At 45.7% G+C, this 13,676-nt stretch overlaps 1 protein-coding gene across 27 annotated transcripts in view; it reads left to right on the top strand.

Moving 5' to 3' along the window:
* Positions 1-13,676, top strand: part of LOC136828590 (zinc finger FYVE domain-containing protein 1-like) — a 126,672-nt gene that overhangs the window by 40,021 nt on the left and 72,975 nt on the right. The window lies entirely within an intron of this gene.

The following is a 13,676-nucleotide window of genomic DNA, read 5'->3' on the forward strand; positions in this document are numbered from 1 at the left end:
GTGGTCAACATCGTTGTGTCTGCTGCAGCCTTTTTCACCGGTTTTTAGTCGTTTCTTGCTGGATTTCAGTGAAGTACTGTCACTTTTGTGTAGCCTCCAAGCTCTTGTTTCCTTTTTTCAGCTTTTGGAATTAGTTATGTCTAATTTGAGTGCTTCTAGTGTTTGCTATTGTAGCGAAGGATATAGACTGATTAAGGTATGTTATGATTTGTACATTAGGTGCAATAATTGTAGAGGGCAAGTATGTTCTAAGGAGAATACTTGTGATGATTGCAAGGACTGGGTTGAGAGAAAGTGGAAGGTTTTTGAATCTCACCTTAGTAAGCTTGAAAGGGATAGGAAAAGAAAGGCAGCCTCTAGGGCCGAATGTAGGGCTTCTGTTAGCCTAGAGTCTACCCCTAAGCCTAAGTTAGTTCTTAGTCTTGCTATTCCTTCTTCCCCTGTTCCCGCCTTTTCTCCTATTCCCAGCCCTCCTACTATCAATCCACTTACTCCCGTGCCTGGCTCCCATGCTTCCGATCCCGATGCCATTGCCAGCCGTGAATCCAGGTTTAATAAGAAGTTAACCTGGTAGTGCATACTGTGTCTGAGATAGTGGTGTCCTTGAAAGTCGTAATGGGCAAAGTTTTCTGTGATAAAGTGTCTAGTGAAGTGCAAGTGGAGGAGGTGGCCACCTGTCCTGCCGGCTCTCCTAGACGAAGGTCACTGTCCCACTCCCCTAAACCTGGGAGAAGACATACCAGAAGTCCAAGGGAGGCTGGTAGGGTTTGCCCATGGATAGTTGCCCCCTCAGTCGAGCCTGTTGCAGGAACCCAGGTGTCAGTAGACGACCATTGGAAAGGCTTATCTCTAGATGTGTATCATTTGTTGTCAAGTTTGGATTCCGATTCCGATTCCAGGCGCCAGAGGCACTTTCTCAATTTGTCCCGGCCATTGAAGAGGCATGCGGACAAGGTCAACCACTCTTCTCCGCTGCCTGTTAAATGGTACAAGGAGGCACTTTGCAGTCCACAGCCTTCCTGCAGCCACGCTGTGGCACCTCCACCTTTGTTCCAGCATGACTTCCTTCTCACCCATGGGATTCGCCATAAGTATTTTTTTGAGCACCCGTCTGCTGAGCGCCCTCCTTTGGATCTCAAGCACCCAAAGGACCACTTCAGGCGCCTGTCGTCTAAACTCCCATCTCTTCCTGAGAGCCCAGAGCCAGCTCCCGAGCACCCAGCACCAGTTCCCGAGCGCCCAGCGCCAGCTCCTGAGCTCCCGGCACCAACCCTTCATCCCGTCTACTCCTGAGCGCCAAGCTCCCACCTTGGAACAAGATGAGCCGTCTTTGGCGCCCATCAAGCAACAGTTGTCTGAAATCATGAACTTCCTCTAGAAAGCTCCTGCCTCCAAACCTGCTCATGATTTATCCCCATCTCTGATCACTTCTGAAGAAGAGTTCAACCAAGATCCTGCTCCTCCTTGCAGCTCTCCTTCACTATCATTTGGCAAGTTTTCCGTCTTTTTGCTCCAGCTGTCCTGGTCCCACCGGCTTCTTCCTTCCTGAAGAGGAACCTCCCAGAAGATAGCTTCAGGCTTCCCAAGATAGTTCTTTCCTTGTCATCTAAAAAGGCGACCAGGGAAATTGGAGGCTAGCTCTCTGCTAAGAGGGAGCAAGGTAAAGCTACTTTCGCCCATTTTCCCTCTCATCTTGTTAAGAGGAGATACCTGTTGTAGCCACTGGGGAAGCTTCCTCTTTGTGAGTCGCTGCCTCCTCCCAAGGGGACTTCTCCGGCCTCATCAGCTCTTCTTGTCGCTCAGCCTTCGCTTCAGCAAAGATTATGTTCTCTTCGACAGAGCTGGACCACCTAGTTAAGAACCTCTTCAAGGTTTTTGAGGTTTTTAGCTTCCTCAACTGGACGGCAGGTACCCTTACCAAGAAGATTGAAGACCATAAAGAGATGGATCAGCACGTTGCGACTGATTTGTTTGGAGTTCTGTTCTGCGTAGACAAAGCCATCAGAGATGGCTCTTCGGAACTTGCTGCCATTTTCTCTTTTGGGATTCAGAAGAAAAGAGAAATTTGGTGCTCCTCCACCACCAGATGAGCCACACAGTCACAGAGGTCAGCGTTATTATATCCGCCTTTGGATTCACTTTACCCTTTCCCTCAGTCAATAGTGGAAGAAATCACTTCGGACCATCAGAAGAAATCAACTCAAGACCTCTTACCACAGGTTCCCAAGCGCCTCAAGGTTTCTTCATCGTCATTTGTGCTTAAGAAGGTCTCTCTGCTTCAACAACATCCCTTTCGTGGAAGCAAGCCCAAGTTGCAACCCAGACCTCACTCCAACGTCCAGTTCCCAGCCAAAGCTATCAAGGGAAGAAGCTCTTCCAAGGCTGTGCCTAAATGAACAAGAAGTCCTTTGTGCCCCAGGAGGAGCCATGGGAGAAGTGGAGTCACAGAGGGGCAGACAAGTGGATCGTCAAGATTCTGAAGGAGAGCTACTTCATCCCCTTCATGAAGAACCCTCCTTTGGTCACTTCTCCTAGTTCTTCTTTGGAGGGGTGGTAGAGCTTTCGACTGGCATGCTGTTGGCCCAGTGTTCGACTCTCCGAGCCGCCAATGAAGAATTAGAGGAATTTATTTCTGGTGATAGAAATTCATTTCTCGTCATAATGTGGTTCGGATTTCACAATAAGCTGTAGGTCCCATTGCTAGGTAACCAGTTGGTTCTTAGCCACGTAAAAATAAGTCTAATCCTTCGGGCCAGCCCTAGGAGAGCTGTTAACCAGCTCAGTGGTCTGGTTAAACTAAGATATACTTTTTTTTTTGGTCACTTCTCCTACCGTCTGACGGCCTACTCACAAGGCTCAGAGAAGCATTCAGCCCTTTTGAAGAAAGTATCCTCTCTCCTAAAGAGACCCATAGAAGAAGTCAAGGACACCTACACATAGGGCTTCTACAATCATCTGTTTGTAGTCCCCAAAGTGCCAGGTGTTGGAGACTAGTCCTCGATGTAAGTGCCCTCGGTCTCTTCATAAGAAAGACGAAGTTCAAGATGGAGATGAATCAGTCAGTCACATCATCCATTCACCCTCAGCGATTGGATGATAACATTGGATATGCAGGATGCATACTTCCATCCAGACTCGAGGAAGTATCTCCACGGCACCTCAAGCGTTTACTAGAGTCCTCGCCCCTCTTCGCAAAATGAGTTCATCTGATCAGCATCAACATCAGCCTTTACCTGGATGACTGGCTTCTTTGATTCCCTTCAACGGAGAAGTGCACAAAGGACTTGCAGACCATTCTTCCCTTACTCAGGAACTAGGAATACTCGTAAATCTCCAAAAGTCCCAGTCAGCCCGGACAGGAGATTCTCTATGTGGGGATGATTCTCAATTCTCAGACTTTTCGGGCTTTTGCGTCCCCCAAAGAGAATCGCCAACTACCTCAAGTTGATCTGCAGTTTTCTCGCCCTCTCTTCTTGTTTAGCTCTTCAATGGATAAGCCTACTAAGAACTCTAGTGTCCATAGAGACGTTCGTCAAGCTGGGCAGACTCCACATGAGAGTCCTCCAATTCTACCTGAAATCCAACTGGGACAGGAAAACCCAACTGGACTCTGTTGTGTTTCCCATCACTCAGGAAATCAAATGGGGCCTCCAGTGGTGTTTGTCCAAGGGAAGACTTCTGCAAGGAAAGTCTCTTCTTCCACTGAGCCCCAACCTTGTCTCTTCTTCCTCTGAGCCCCAACCTAGATTTTTACTCAGATGCCTCAGATATAGGGTGGGAAGCCCTTCTGGAAAGTCAGGAAGTTTCTGGGACATGGTCACCAGAAGAAGGGAAGCTTCATATCAATGTCAGGGAGTGAAGGCTATTCATCTAGGCCTTCAGTGCTTCTCGACTATGATCTACAACAAGACTGGTAGTCCATGCAGGCGCTCATTCCTTTTCTCTCTGCCAGGCAGCAAAAGATCTTTTCCTATGGGCAGACCAAAATCGAGTGTTGCTGGTCACCTGGTTTATTCAAGGGAAACAATGTTCTTGCAGCAAACTGAGCCGTCGGAAGCAGGTCCTTTCCACTGAGTGGTCCTTAGATCTAATGGTCTGTCTTGACCTTTGGAAATTATGGGGCAAACAGATGGACCTGTTTGCCACTTCAAGGAACCATCGTCTTCCTCTCTTCTCCTCTCTGGCCCAAGATCCCTTGGCATGGGCAACAGATGCTATGCTCCAGGACTGATCAGGCATGGTGAGGAAAGAACCGAACAAAACCATCTCACACCACAGTGTCTCGATGACCCTTATAGCCCCATTTTGGCCCATGAAGGAGTGGTTCCTGGACCTTCTTCGACTTTTGGTGGACTTCCTGAGGCTACTTACCCAAAAACCGTGGCTACTCAAACAATCTCACTTCAAGAGATACCAATGAAGGTTGTCCACCCTTGCTCTGACAAGCTTCAGACTGTCAGGAAGTTGGTCAGAGCAAAAGGCTTTTCAAGAGCAGCTGCAGAAGCTATGGCGAGATGCAGATGACAATCTTCTAGCAACGTCTACGAAGCAAAGTGGACAGTTTTTCGTAGATGGTGTCTCAGGCATAACGTCTCGTCTTCTGAGATACCTTTAACACAATTAGTGGACTTCCTCCTTTATCTGAGGACCTGTAGAGGTCTGTCCTCGTCCACCATTAAAGGGTATCGAGCTTTGCTTAGCTTGGTTTTTAAGCACAGAGGTCTGGACCTGTCCTCAAACCCGGATCTTAATGACCTCACCAAGTCATTCGACACTTCTATGCAGGAGGAGGCTGATCTGGTTTCCTGGAACCTAGACGTTGTGCTCAAATGGCTCACAGGCCCTCCTTTCAAACCCCTCGCTTCTGTTCCCATGAAGGACCTCACTTAGAAGACACTCTTCCTTGTAGCTTTGGCAACTGCAAAGCATGTAAGTGAACTGCAAGCTATTAACAAGAGGGTAGGCTTCTCCCACGGAGACGCAGTGTGCTCTTTTACCCTAGGTTTCTTGCCAAGAACAAGGACCCATCCAAGCCCTGGCCTCGTTCCCTCTACCTTAAGAGTTGAATGGAAATCCTGTGTCTGGAAGAAGAGGAGAGGGTTCTTTACCCCGTCAGAGCCCTAAGATATTATCTGCGAAGGACCTAGATGTTCTGTCAAGAATCCATCTTGCCCTCTTTCAAAAACTGCATTGTAGTTCTTCCTAAGGGACCTTATTTCCAAGGCACATTCGTGGATTCAGGAGGACATTTTGCCTTCATTCAAAGTGAAAGTGCATGAAGTCCGAGCAGTTGCTACCTCTCTTACTTTCAAGCATAATTTGTCCCTTCGTCCACTCTTCAGTCGTCCTTTAGGAGGTACAAATCGATCTTTGCGTGTCACTACTTAAAAGAAGTCGAAAGTGTTTGAGAATTGCAGTACCCTGGGGCCATTATCAGTGGCTGGCATGGTATTGGGGGAAGAAGCATGGGAAGCATTTTTTGTCACCTCTGTCTCTTAGCCGTGACATAAAGTGTCGAATTTTTGGGAAGCCGGGGGGTACTTTGTACCTGGAGTGCCCACCAGTCTTAGTGAATAGGTAGTAGATATTTGTCAATGTAGGTGACAGCATTGTCTGGTTGTTTGTTTTATTGGTACTGCTTCCAGGGCAAGGGCACTCATTATACATATGTCTTGTCAGCAATCAGGCCTACCCTCTATTGCAAGACTCCCACATATATAGAGGTGACCCTCTGCTCAACCACCACGCCACTACAGGTTAAGATGAGCACCAACCAGAGGCAGTATTTACCTTCGCCCTTTTTGCTCGCTTGTCAGGCAAAGACCACGAGGGTTGGGCCGCGGGCGGTCGGGCGACCTCTTCTAAGGGGCCTCCTCTCGCTGTGTAGGGCAGTTTCCCTCGGAGCGAGAGGAGTCTCCCTCTACCAATCATCTTTGCTTTTTCTTTCAGGTTGACAGTGAGCATCGCAGGCACAGCACTAGTTGGCTGGATATCTCAGTTGGGATATCTTTGCATGAAGGAGTCCCGACGTTCATTCAGTGTTGCTTTGGGATCAACCACATTACAGTATCCGGTTGGAATGGCATAGTTCCACATCGGGATCGTTCTACTCTGTTCCAGCCGAAGTGGATCAATCGCTGTCATTGCTGGCCGTCATGTATGCTGTGGCACTGCCTCTGGTGTATCTTTGGTCCATCTGCTCCTGCTGTTTCCTGTGTTATGCTCCTGTTGACTCGACGGCAGTCTCTGGGCGGCTCTTCCTGGTCTCCTGCCACAGCCGTCCTGATCGTTCCTGTCGCTTCTGGTGACCTTCATGTGACGTTCCTGGCCATTGCTGTAGCTCCTGCATCGGCTGTCCTGATCATGCCTGCTGCTTCTCTTGGTAGTCGTGTCCTCAGCTCGCCCCACCTGCCTCCCAGTCCACCGCATACCACCCAGTCTGGATTGCATTCGCGTGATCAGCTCGGTTCGGTGCGGCTCAGCTAGGCTCCACTCGGTTTATCCGAATCGGGTTCTTGGCTCTGTTAGAGTGAATTTTCTGCTCTTCCCAGGAAAGCACTTTGCCACGGCACAAGCACTCTTCTTCCCCCATGTGGCAATAATCTCCTTTGGTTGATTATTGCTTATGGTCCGCCTCTCCTGCTGGTCTTACTGGCAGGACAGGTAGGGGTGCTCTTTCTCCTCACTAGTTCTCTTTTCCTCTCAGTTGTTCCAAGAGACACGAGACAGACAGAGAGAGCTCCAACGAATTTGTCTTCAGAGTTCGGCTGTCTGGTGTGCTTTGGGTGTTGGTTCCCAAATTGTCTCGTAGTACAACCAGGTAACCAAGGAGGGTTTCTTGGGATCTGTCAAGGTCTCCCTCCAAGGAGAGAGGTACAGGAATTTCATACTTCAGAAGCAGCGAGGGTCTTCCTCTTCAAGTTACGATCGCCCTCTTTTCTCAGAGAACTTCGTGCCGATTTGTCAGCGCAAGGATCCCCGGGACAGGACCGCAGCTTCCCCAATGAATAATCTTCATCACTTGCAATCCTTGCAGTTCCTGAAGAAGCTGAGAGTTTCGGGGGCTGCCGTGGTCCTTGCTTGCGAGAGCGTTCTCGACCTGATGAATACTTTTCTTCGGACAAGGAGTTCATCCAGGTCGAGACACCAAGCTCCTCCCCTGCCTCAACAGAGTACGAATTCTTCTTGCCTCGGAGGGTCTTGCTGACTGCAGGTTGTCCTGACTCTGCTTCACCCGGACTGGGTTCTCTCTCTGCTTCTCCTTGCCATGAAGGGTATTCTCTTCCACAACGAGAGCCGGCAACCTTGGAGGGCACCTGCTGGTTTCATCCTGGCAGTCTCCTGATGGAACCATGATCTTTCACTTTTAGGCTATCTCCTCGGATACAACCATTCCTGGAAAGAAACCTGCCTTCTGAAGACTGATCCTGTCCGGGGGTGGGTCTTCCTCTACCAGATGGCAATCTGTGGGCAATTCTGGTGCTAAGAAGAAGGACTTTGTCCTAATTCGGATCTCCGGTTTCTTAAGTCCCGAGTTGGCTCGACATTTAGTAACGAACCTTATCCTGGTTCTGCCTTTCTCTTTCAGAGATTTCCCAGATACCATGGTAATCAAGGTTTGTACCAGGGCACTGCCTTGTCCTTTGGACAATGGCCAAGACCTTTTGATCTTAGTCATCTCAGCTCAACCTTGAGTTCAAGCCAGCCCCCCCTCAACTCCTAAGAAGCCTCAGGCTTCATAAGATCACAGAACACATTGCCCTCTTCTTCCCTTCTGGGAAAGTGTGCATAACTGTGTTTCTTTCCACCTTCTTTTCCATAAGGGAGGAGGGAAGAAGGGAAGAGAGAAAGAAGTATTGATTGGGCAGAAGTTCTCCTACTTCAAATGCCTGGATGAAATAATACTTATCGAATCTCTGGAGCTGACAGCAACATTGCCGAGACCTGGGAATGGATTCCTTCAGGGTGAATATCTATTTCCCTTAGGTCTCGGCAGTTCTTTTCATCAAACTTCCATCCTACTTCCTCTCCCGTGCTCCCAATTCGGGAAATGCCAGCCCGGCTAGAGCTAATTGTCTTGGTATCCTGTCATCTTGCAGAAGCTTCCCCATGGTGGAGAATGAGGTCTGCTTCCATTCCTCCATCCTTCTTTCCTCTTTGAAGTATGAGGAAAGAGTTAGGCTAATGCTTGACTGAAGGAACCTTCAAATATGCTTGCATATTCCCCTCACATCGTGTGTCTACTTCTGGATTCACTGATTGAGGAATAGGTGCACACCTGTAAGACTTTGTACAAACTTGAAGGTGTGTGACTGAGACAATTAATACCTTCTCATCAACATCCTGGACTCAAGGCAGCCTTTTGGCCTTCTGAGAATTCAGGATGAGATATGCTACACTCAGTGGTCTCGTTGAACAACAAAACCACAGTACTGTAGTGGCATTTGTCGACAAACAAAAGGGAATAATTTTTTCCTCCTGTTTCATCTGTCGACATTTGCAGGTACTCTAGTGTTCTGTAGCACACTTGATAGCTCAATTAGCCAGATACATTCCCAGTGGGGATGTGTTGGTAGGCGAGCTCGGCCTTGGGTTTGTGTGATCGGGACGGATTGTGCTCTTCACTCTTTTCCTCACGAATATTCACAGAGAGACTGCTTGACTGAGAGATCACTACCATCTTTCTGTCGCCTCCCTGCACAACAAAGTCGGTAGTTTTCTCGCTCCTTCGTACCAGACCCAGGGGCCTCTACAGTGAGGCATGCTGTCTTTTTGGGAAAATCGATACTGCATCTACGTTTTCCCTCTGTATTTGTCTGTTTCGCTAGGGGTTCACAATCATTGCTCACCCCGAGTTACAGACAAATGCTGGAAGACTTCGCCTTTCGCCTAACCTGATAGCTCTGCTTCTGGGTCATCGAGAAGAGTTCTGCTTGACCCAACATCCTTTAGCAGCTACACAAGAAGCAGTTCTTCAGGCAGTATATCCCTGTGTGTTCAGGACTGGGAGACCTGCCAGCTTTCCTTGCAAGCATAGGCTTTCTCGCCAAGCGGCAACGGATATAGCTGGATATCTCCTGAAGTCCTCTGCAACACCGTCCCAGGGACTGGATCCGTCTTCTCTGGTTGGTGTCGTTGGGATCTTCTCTGGTTGATGTCGTTGACGGAGCTTCTTCTCGGGTCAGAGTCGCTCTTCAAGCCTGGACTTCCTCGTCTTCTCTGCCGAGGTTGCTTCTCTCCCTTCATTTGTGAAGAACGTAGGCCCTTGCGACCTAGTCTTCTATCTGAAGTAGCCTTCTTCTCCTCAGTCGAGATTTAGCTACGGATGAGAAGCTTCTTTGGTCTTGCTGTCCCAGGGAAGTGTTCCCTGCATGGCATGTGACTCTCGTATAGGGTTCCTGTCACGTGCTCTGCACGCACCCTTACGAGCGTCGTCGGACAGAGATGTGCCCTCTTAGGACCATCTCTCATCTTGCTCTGGCCTTGGCGTAGAAGATAGAAGAACAGGTGAAGAGGATCAATACCTCAACCCCTCCTCGGTTGTCATAAGTGGGCTCCAAATCCATCAGCATCTATTGTCGGATTCGAGTCCTTCTTGTTCCCCTCCTCCTTGGACTTTATATCGATGATCCAGATCAGTTGTTACTTTGTCCTATTAGGGAGCTGTGGTACTTTCTGAAAAGGCTTGACACTCCTAACCTGGATGTCATCGACGTTTTCATTCGTACCATCTCTCCCAAGAAAGAAGTGTCTAAGGACACATCTTTCTCTTGGCTTCGTGAAGCGATCGAAGGAGGTACTTTGCAGCTGGTGACGACGATAACAGTACTTTCCACCCAAGACCTCATGAAGTCAGTGGCTTGGTCCATCCCTTGCATTCTGGAAGTATCTGTTGGTCTGGAGGCAAGACTTGTCTTACTTCCAGTGGTCTAGCCCACAGGCCCTTGGAACCTTTTTTTCCTTGGTCCTGTGGTGGCTGCTCAACAAATTGTGTTTTCTTACCTGGCTCCTTCAAGAGGACTAGTAGCATCTTGCCTAAGGTGCTGGTTTTGGAAGTGAGGAGGATACCGAGAGTGGCTGGCCTCTCCTCCTCCTCCTTCCCTGTCCTCTTACTTCTCCTCCTTCAGGATGAGAATAGGACTCGAACCAATACTTGCTGGATCTGGAGTCTGATGCGGTAAGACTACACATCGAGCATCTGTTCTATTTTTCTTCTAGAATCATAGAAGTAATTCCGCTCCTTCCTCTAGCAAGGGGAGGAAGGAGAGACTGGCAATAAGGGAACCCTATCACGGGTTTTCCTTCTGCCTCCAACTCTTAGATTCTTCCTAGCCTATTGTGTATGAGTTACGTTTCCTCACTCATGCGAAAAGGTCCAGTTCTGACATTTGATTTTGCAGTTCCTACACTCCAGTCAATATGTCAGAGGCACGGTACTACTCCTCACTCTTTCGACCAGGAGGAGTAGCCCAGGTGTGCAGAACTCCAGTTAGTTCAAGAGACTCACTCAGATTCCTCCACCCAACCAGTGAATCTTCCTAATGTAAAGGAACGATGGTTTGTATATCGTGTCGGAATGAATGACAATTTTTAAAAGTAAATTGTATTTTTCGTGAGTATTGAAACCTGAGGTCCTTTACATTACATTTTATGCCCGCCTCATGCTACCCCTCAATCTGAACCTGGGCCGAAAGGCAGACTGGAATGTTTACATCTGGGCAGGCGGGTATTCCCGCCTACCTGATGGTAGTCACCGCTTAACCTCCTTGCTCAAGAGTTTAACAGCTGTGTCCAGCTTCACCATAAGTAATCCCCTAATGTAAAGGACCTCAGGTTTGTATAGTTATGAATAATACAATTTACTTTTAAAAATTGTGATATTTCAGATCAGATAACCAGACAAAAGGAACTTGTGGAGTGTGTGACATCAACCAGGTAAAAAGTTCTCTCAGATCAGGCCTATGTACACAATTGTTATTCCTACACTCATTTACAGGGTGTGATTCCACATCTCATATTTATGGCATTTGGAAAAGGTCAGCCTTTCAAAAACTTATGAATGGTGATTCAGTCCTACTTGCCACAGCAAAGGAATTTACCTTGCCTTATAAAACTCCCACCTAGATTGTAAATATTGGCTGCCAGGCTATGGCAGTTTTGTTTGGTGGTGAGAGTACATCTTCTATGGCTACTTTGCGATATGACACGTTTACTAAGAAGGTGACCTGTGCTAAGTCATTTATGACACCTGAACGTCTACCCCCAACAGATTCCCCAACCAAATTTCATAGCCTCTGAGTATACTATCAGACTATGATGTGGATCTAGACAGTGCTAAAGATGATACACTGTAACTTCACAGCTATTTCCAGTACCCCATGCTGCAGTTGTAGAAAACATGGTCGTCCATGCACATCAGCTGGTGGATGTTGTCAGATTACATCATGTGACAATATGCCTAATTGCTGAGTATAAATGTTTGGATTAGACAGTTTCTGGTCTGAGACAATATAATTTGTGCCTTTGTAGACTTTAACAGTTAGCATTCACGACTTGCCGCCATGTTTGATATTAGGCTATTATTAGTTAAAATCTCAGAGAACCTTTAAAAAGTGCTTGGAATACATAAAGACATGTTCCCAATTGGATTATTCAAGAAATTAATCTAATTTAAGTTGTTTTCATTTATTTGATAAAATGGGTAGGTAGCCATTTTGAAGGTGACCAAGTTTTCATGCACCTCCAAGGGTGTCATATTGGTAGACTTTCTTTCTCATGTCAAATATATGTAATAGAACTGAAAACTGCCATTAGACCTTTTGTTAGAATTTTTTGAGGGTCACATGGCATATTGACTCACCTAGTTAATATGTCATGAATGTCAGTCACCCAAGAGGAAACTAAGCAGGGAGAACATTTCTTCTCGTCCAGTTTTTTAGATTTCAGGGGATGTTTCTTGTATAAAGAGATACTTTAACTAAAAAAATCATCTCTCTGCTTATCAAAGGTTTACAATTATTACAAAATAAGCAAATTTTTTTTCTTTTTCTGTTTTCTCAAAACATTTCAGAAGAGTAAACAAACATGCCTTGAAGAAGACTGAACAAAATTCAGTGAAACTTTCACAGCATGCTACCTGTGGTCTCACGTAAGAAAAACTGTTTTTAAGTGCAACTTTTTTTATGTATATTGTTTATGAAAAATGAAATTAGTTTTCTTTACAAGTGTAAAATTTATAAACATTGAAGTCAAATTGTATTGATTCCTTAATGCAAGCACAGTATTTTGGGTATTTGCTGTTTAATAGGAGGTAAAAATTTGATGCAAATCCCCTCAATCATAAGGTAGCAATGCTCATCTGCTTTAGAATGGGGTCTTATGGCATCGACACTCCCCTTAAGCAAAGACATAGACATTTTTAGAATTAAAATGGAAGTACAGTACAGCAAAGGTATACGTGTAATTACAAAAGGTTTAAACTTCTTGGCTGAGTTGCTTGTGGAAGATTATATTGCAAATGAGGAAGAGGCCACAGTATGCAGGGTTCAGATGCTGGAAAATAGATCAAGATCTCAAAGATTGGGATGAAGAGGGAACACTAGCATTCAGAATACTGTAGTAGTAAAAATTAGTGACAGGATGCCTACAAGTTGGACAGCCCAGATCATCACTTGACACAAGGCATGGTTGAGGACTAGGGCCAAATTTTAATTCAAACAAGAGGTGCACTAGTTAGATGAGAGTGGCGGCAACTTATTAGATATCTTAACTCCATAAAGAAAAAACAAGATTTATACATTATTCTCTTTGTAGCCATAATTGTGAATGATCATTAACCATTATGCTGAATTAGAAAGTTAATGATGCTTAAGATGTTTATTAATGATGACTTATAGGGTCATGTTTATCATTAAAACAAAATTTGAGTATGTTTATTATAATGGTATTTCCTATGTAAGATGTGCTCTCTAGCTGCTGTACTACCTTTTTTCTGAGAAGTCGTAGATTTATGTTTGATTTATCTAAGTGTGAGTTATTGTTCTCATCTGTGTAGGCTCTCCACAAACCATTCTTCCTTCTAGAGTTGAAGGATTGAATAAAGGAATTCTTTCAGATCAGTGGCCCACTTTTTGCCTCTGCTTGTACATTATTAATACTGTTTTATTTTCACTACTTCTTGATTATCCCAAGGCTTTTTATGGAACTCAACAAAAATCCTGTACAAGCAATGAAGATAAGAGTATGCACAAAGGGATAGATTAACATTCGATAGGTAAAGAATTAGAAGGGTTGAATCTTTCATATATTAAGGAACAATGATATCCAATACAGGTTCTCTTGTTGGAATTTAGTGAAAGACAGAAAAGAAGCAAATCAAACATTGGGCAGGATTAATAAGATCTGTGAATCAAATAGACAAATTGTATAAAACATAAGATTATACACCAATCTATTGAGGTCTCTATTGCTGTGTGTTAAGTTGAAGGTGACTGTACTGTTGGCTCTGAAGATTGACTTTATGAACTAGATCCTTTTTATGGATATGACATTCAGAGGGAGATATGTTGATAATAGCAGTGGACATTACTTGTTTGTACTTCCAGGAAAAGGGGTCTGTTTTTCTGTGTAATTTGGTTGAATCCTATATGGCTTTATGTTTGATAGTCTTAATCATA

This window comes from Macrobrachium rosenbergii, chromosome 43 (genome assembly GCF_040412425.1).
Source record: "Macrobrachium rosenbergii isolate ZJJX-2024 chromosome 43, ASM4041242v1, whole genome shotgun sequence".
Classification (NCBI taxonomy): domain Eukaryota; kingdom Metazoa; phylum Arthropoda; class Malacostraca; order Decapoda; family Palaemonidae; genus Macrobrachium; species Macrobrachium rosenbergii.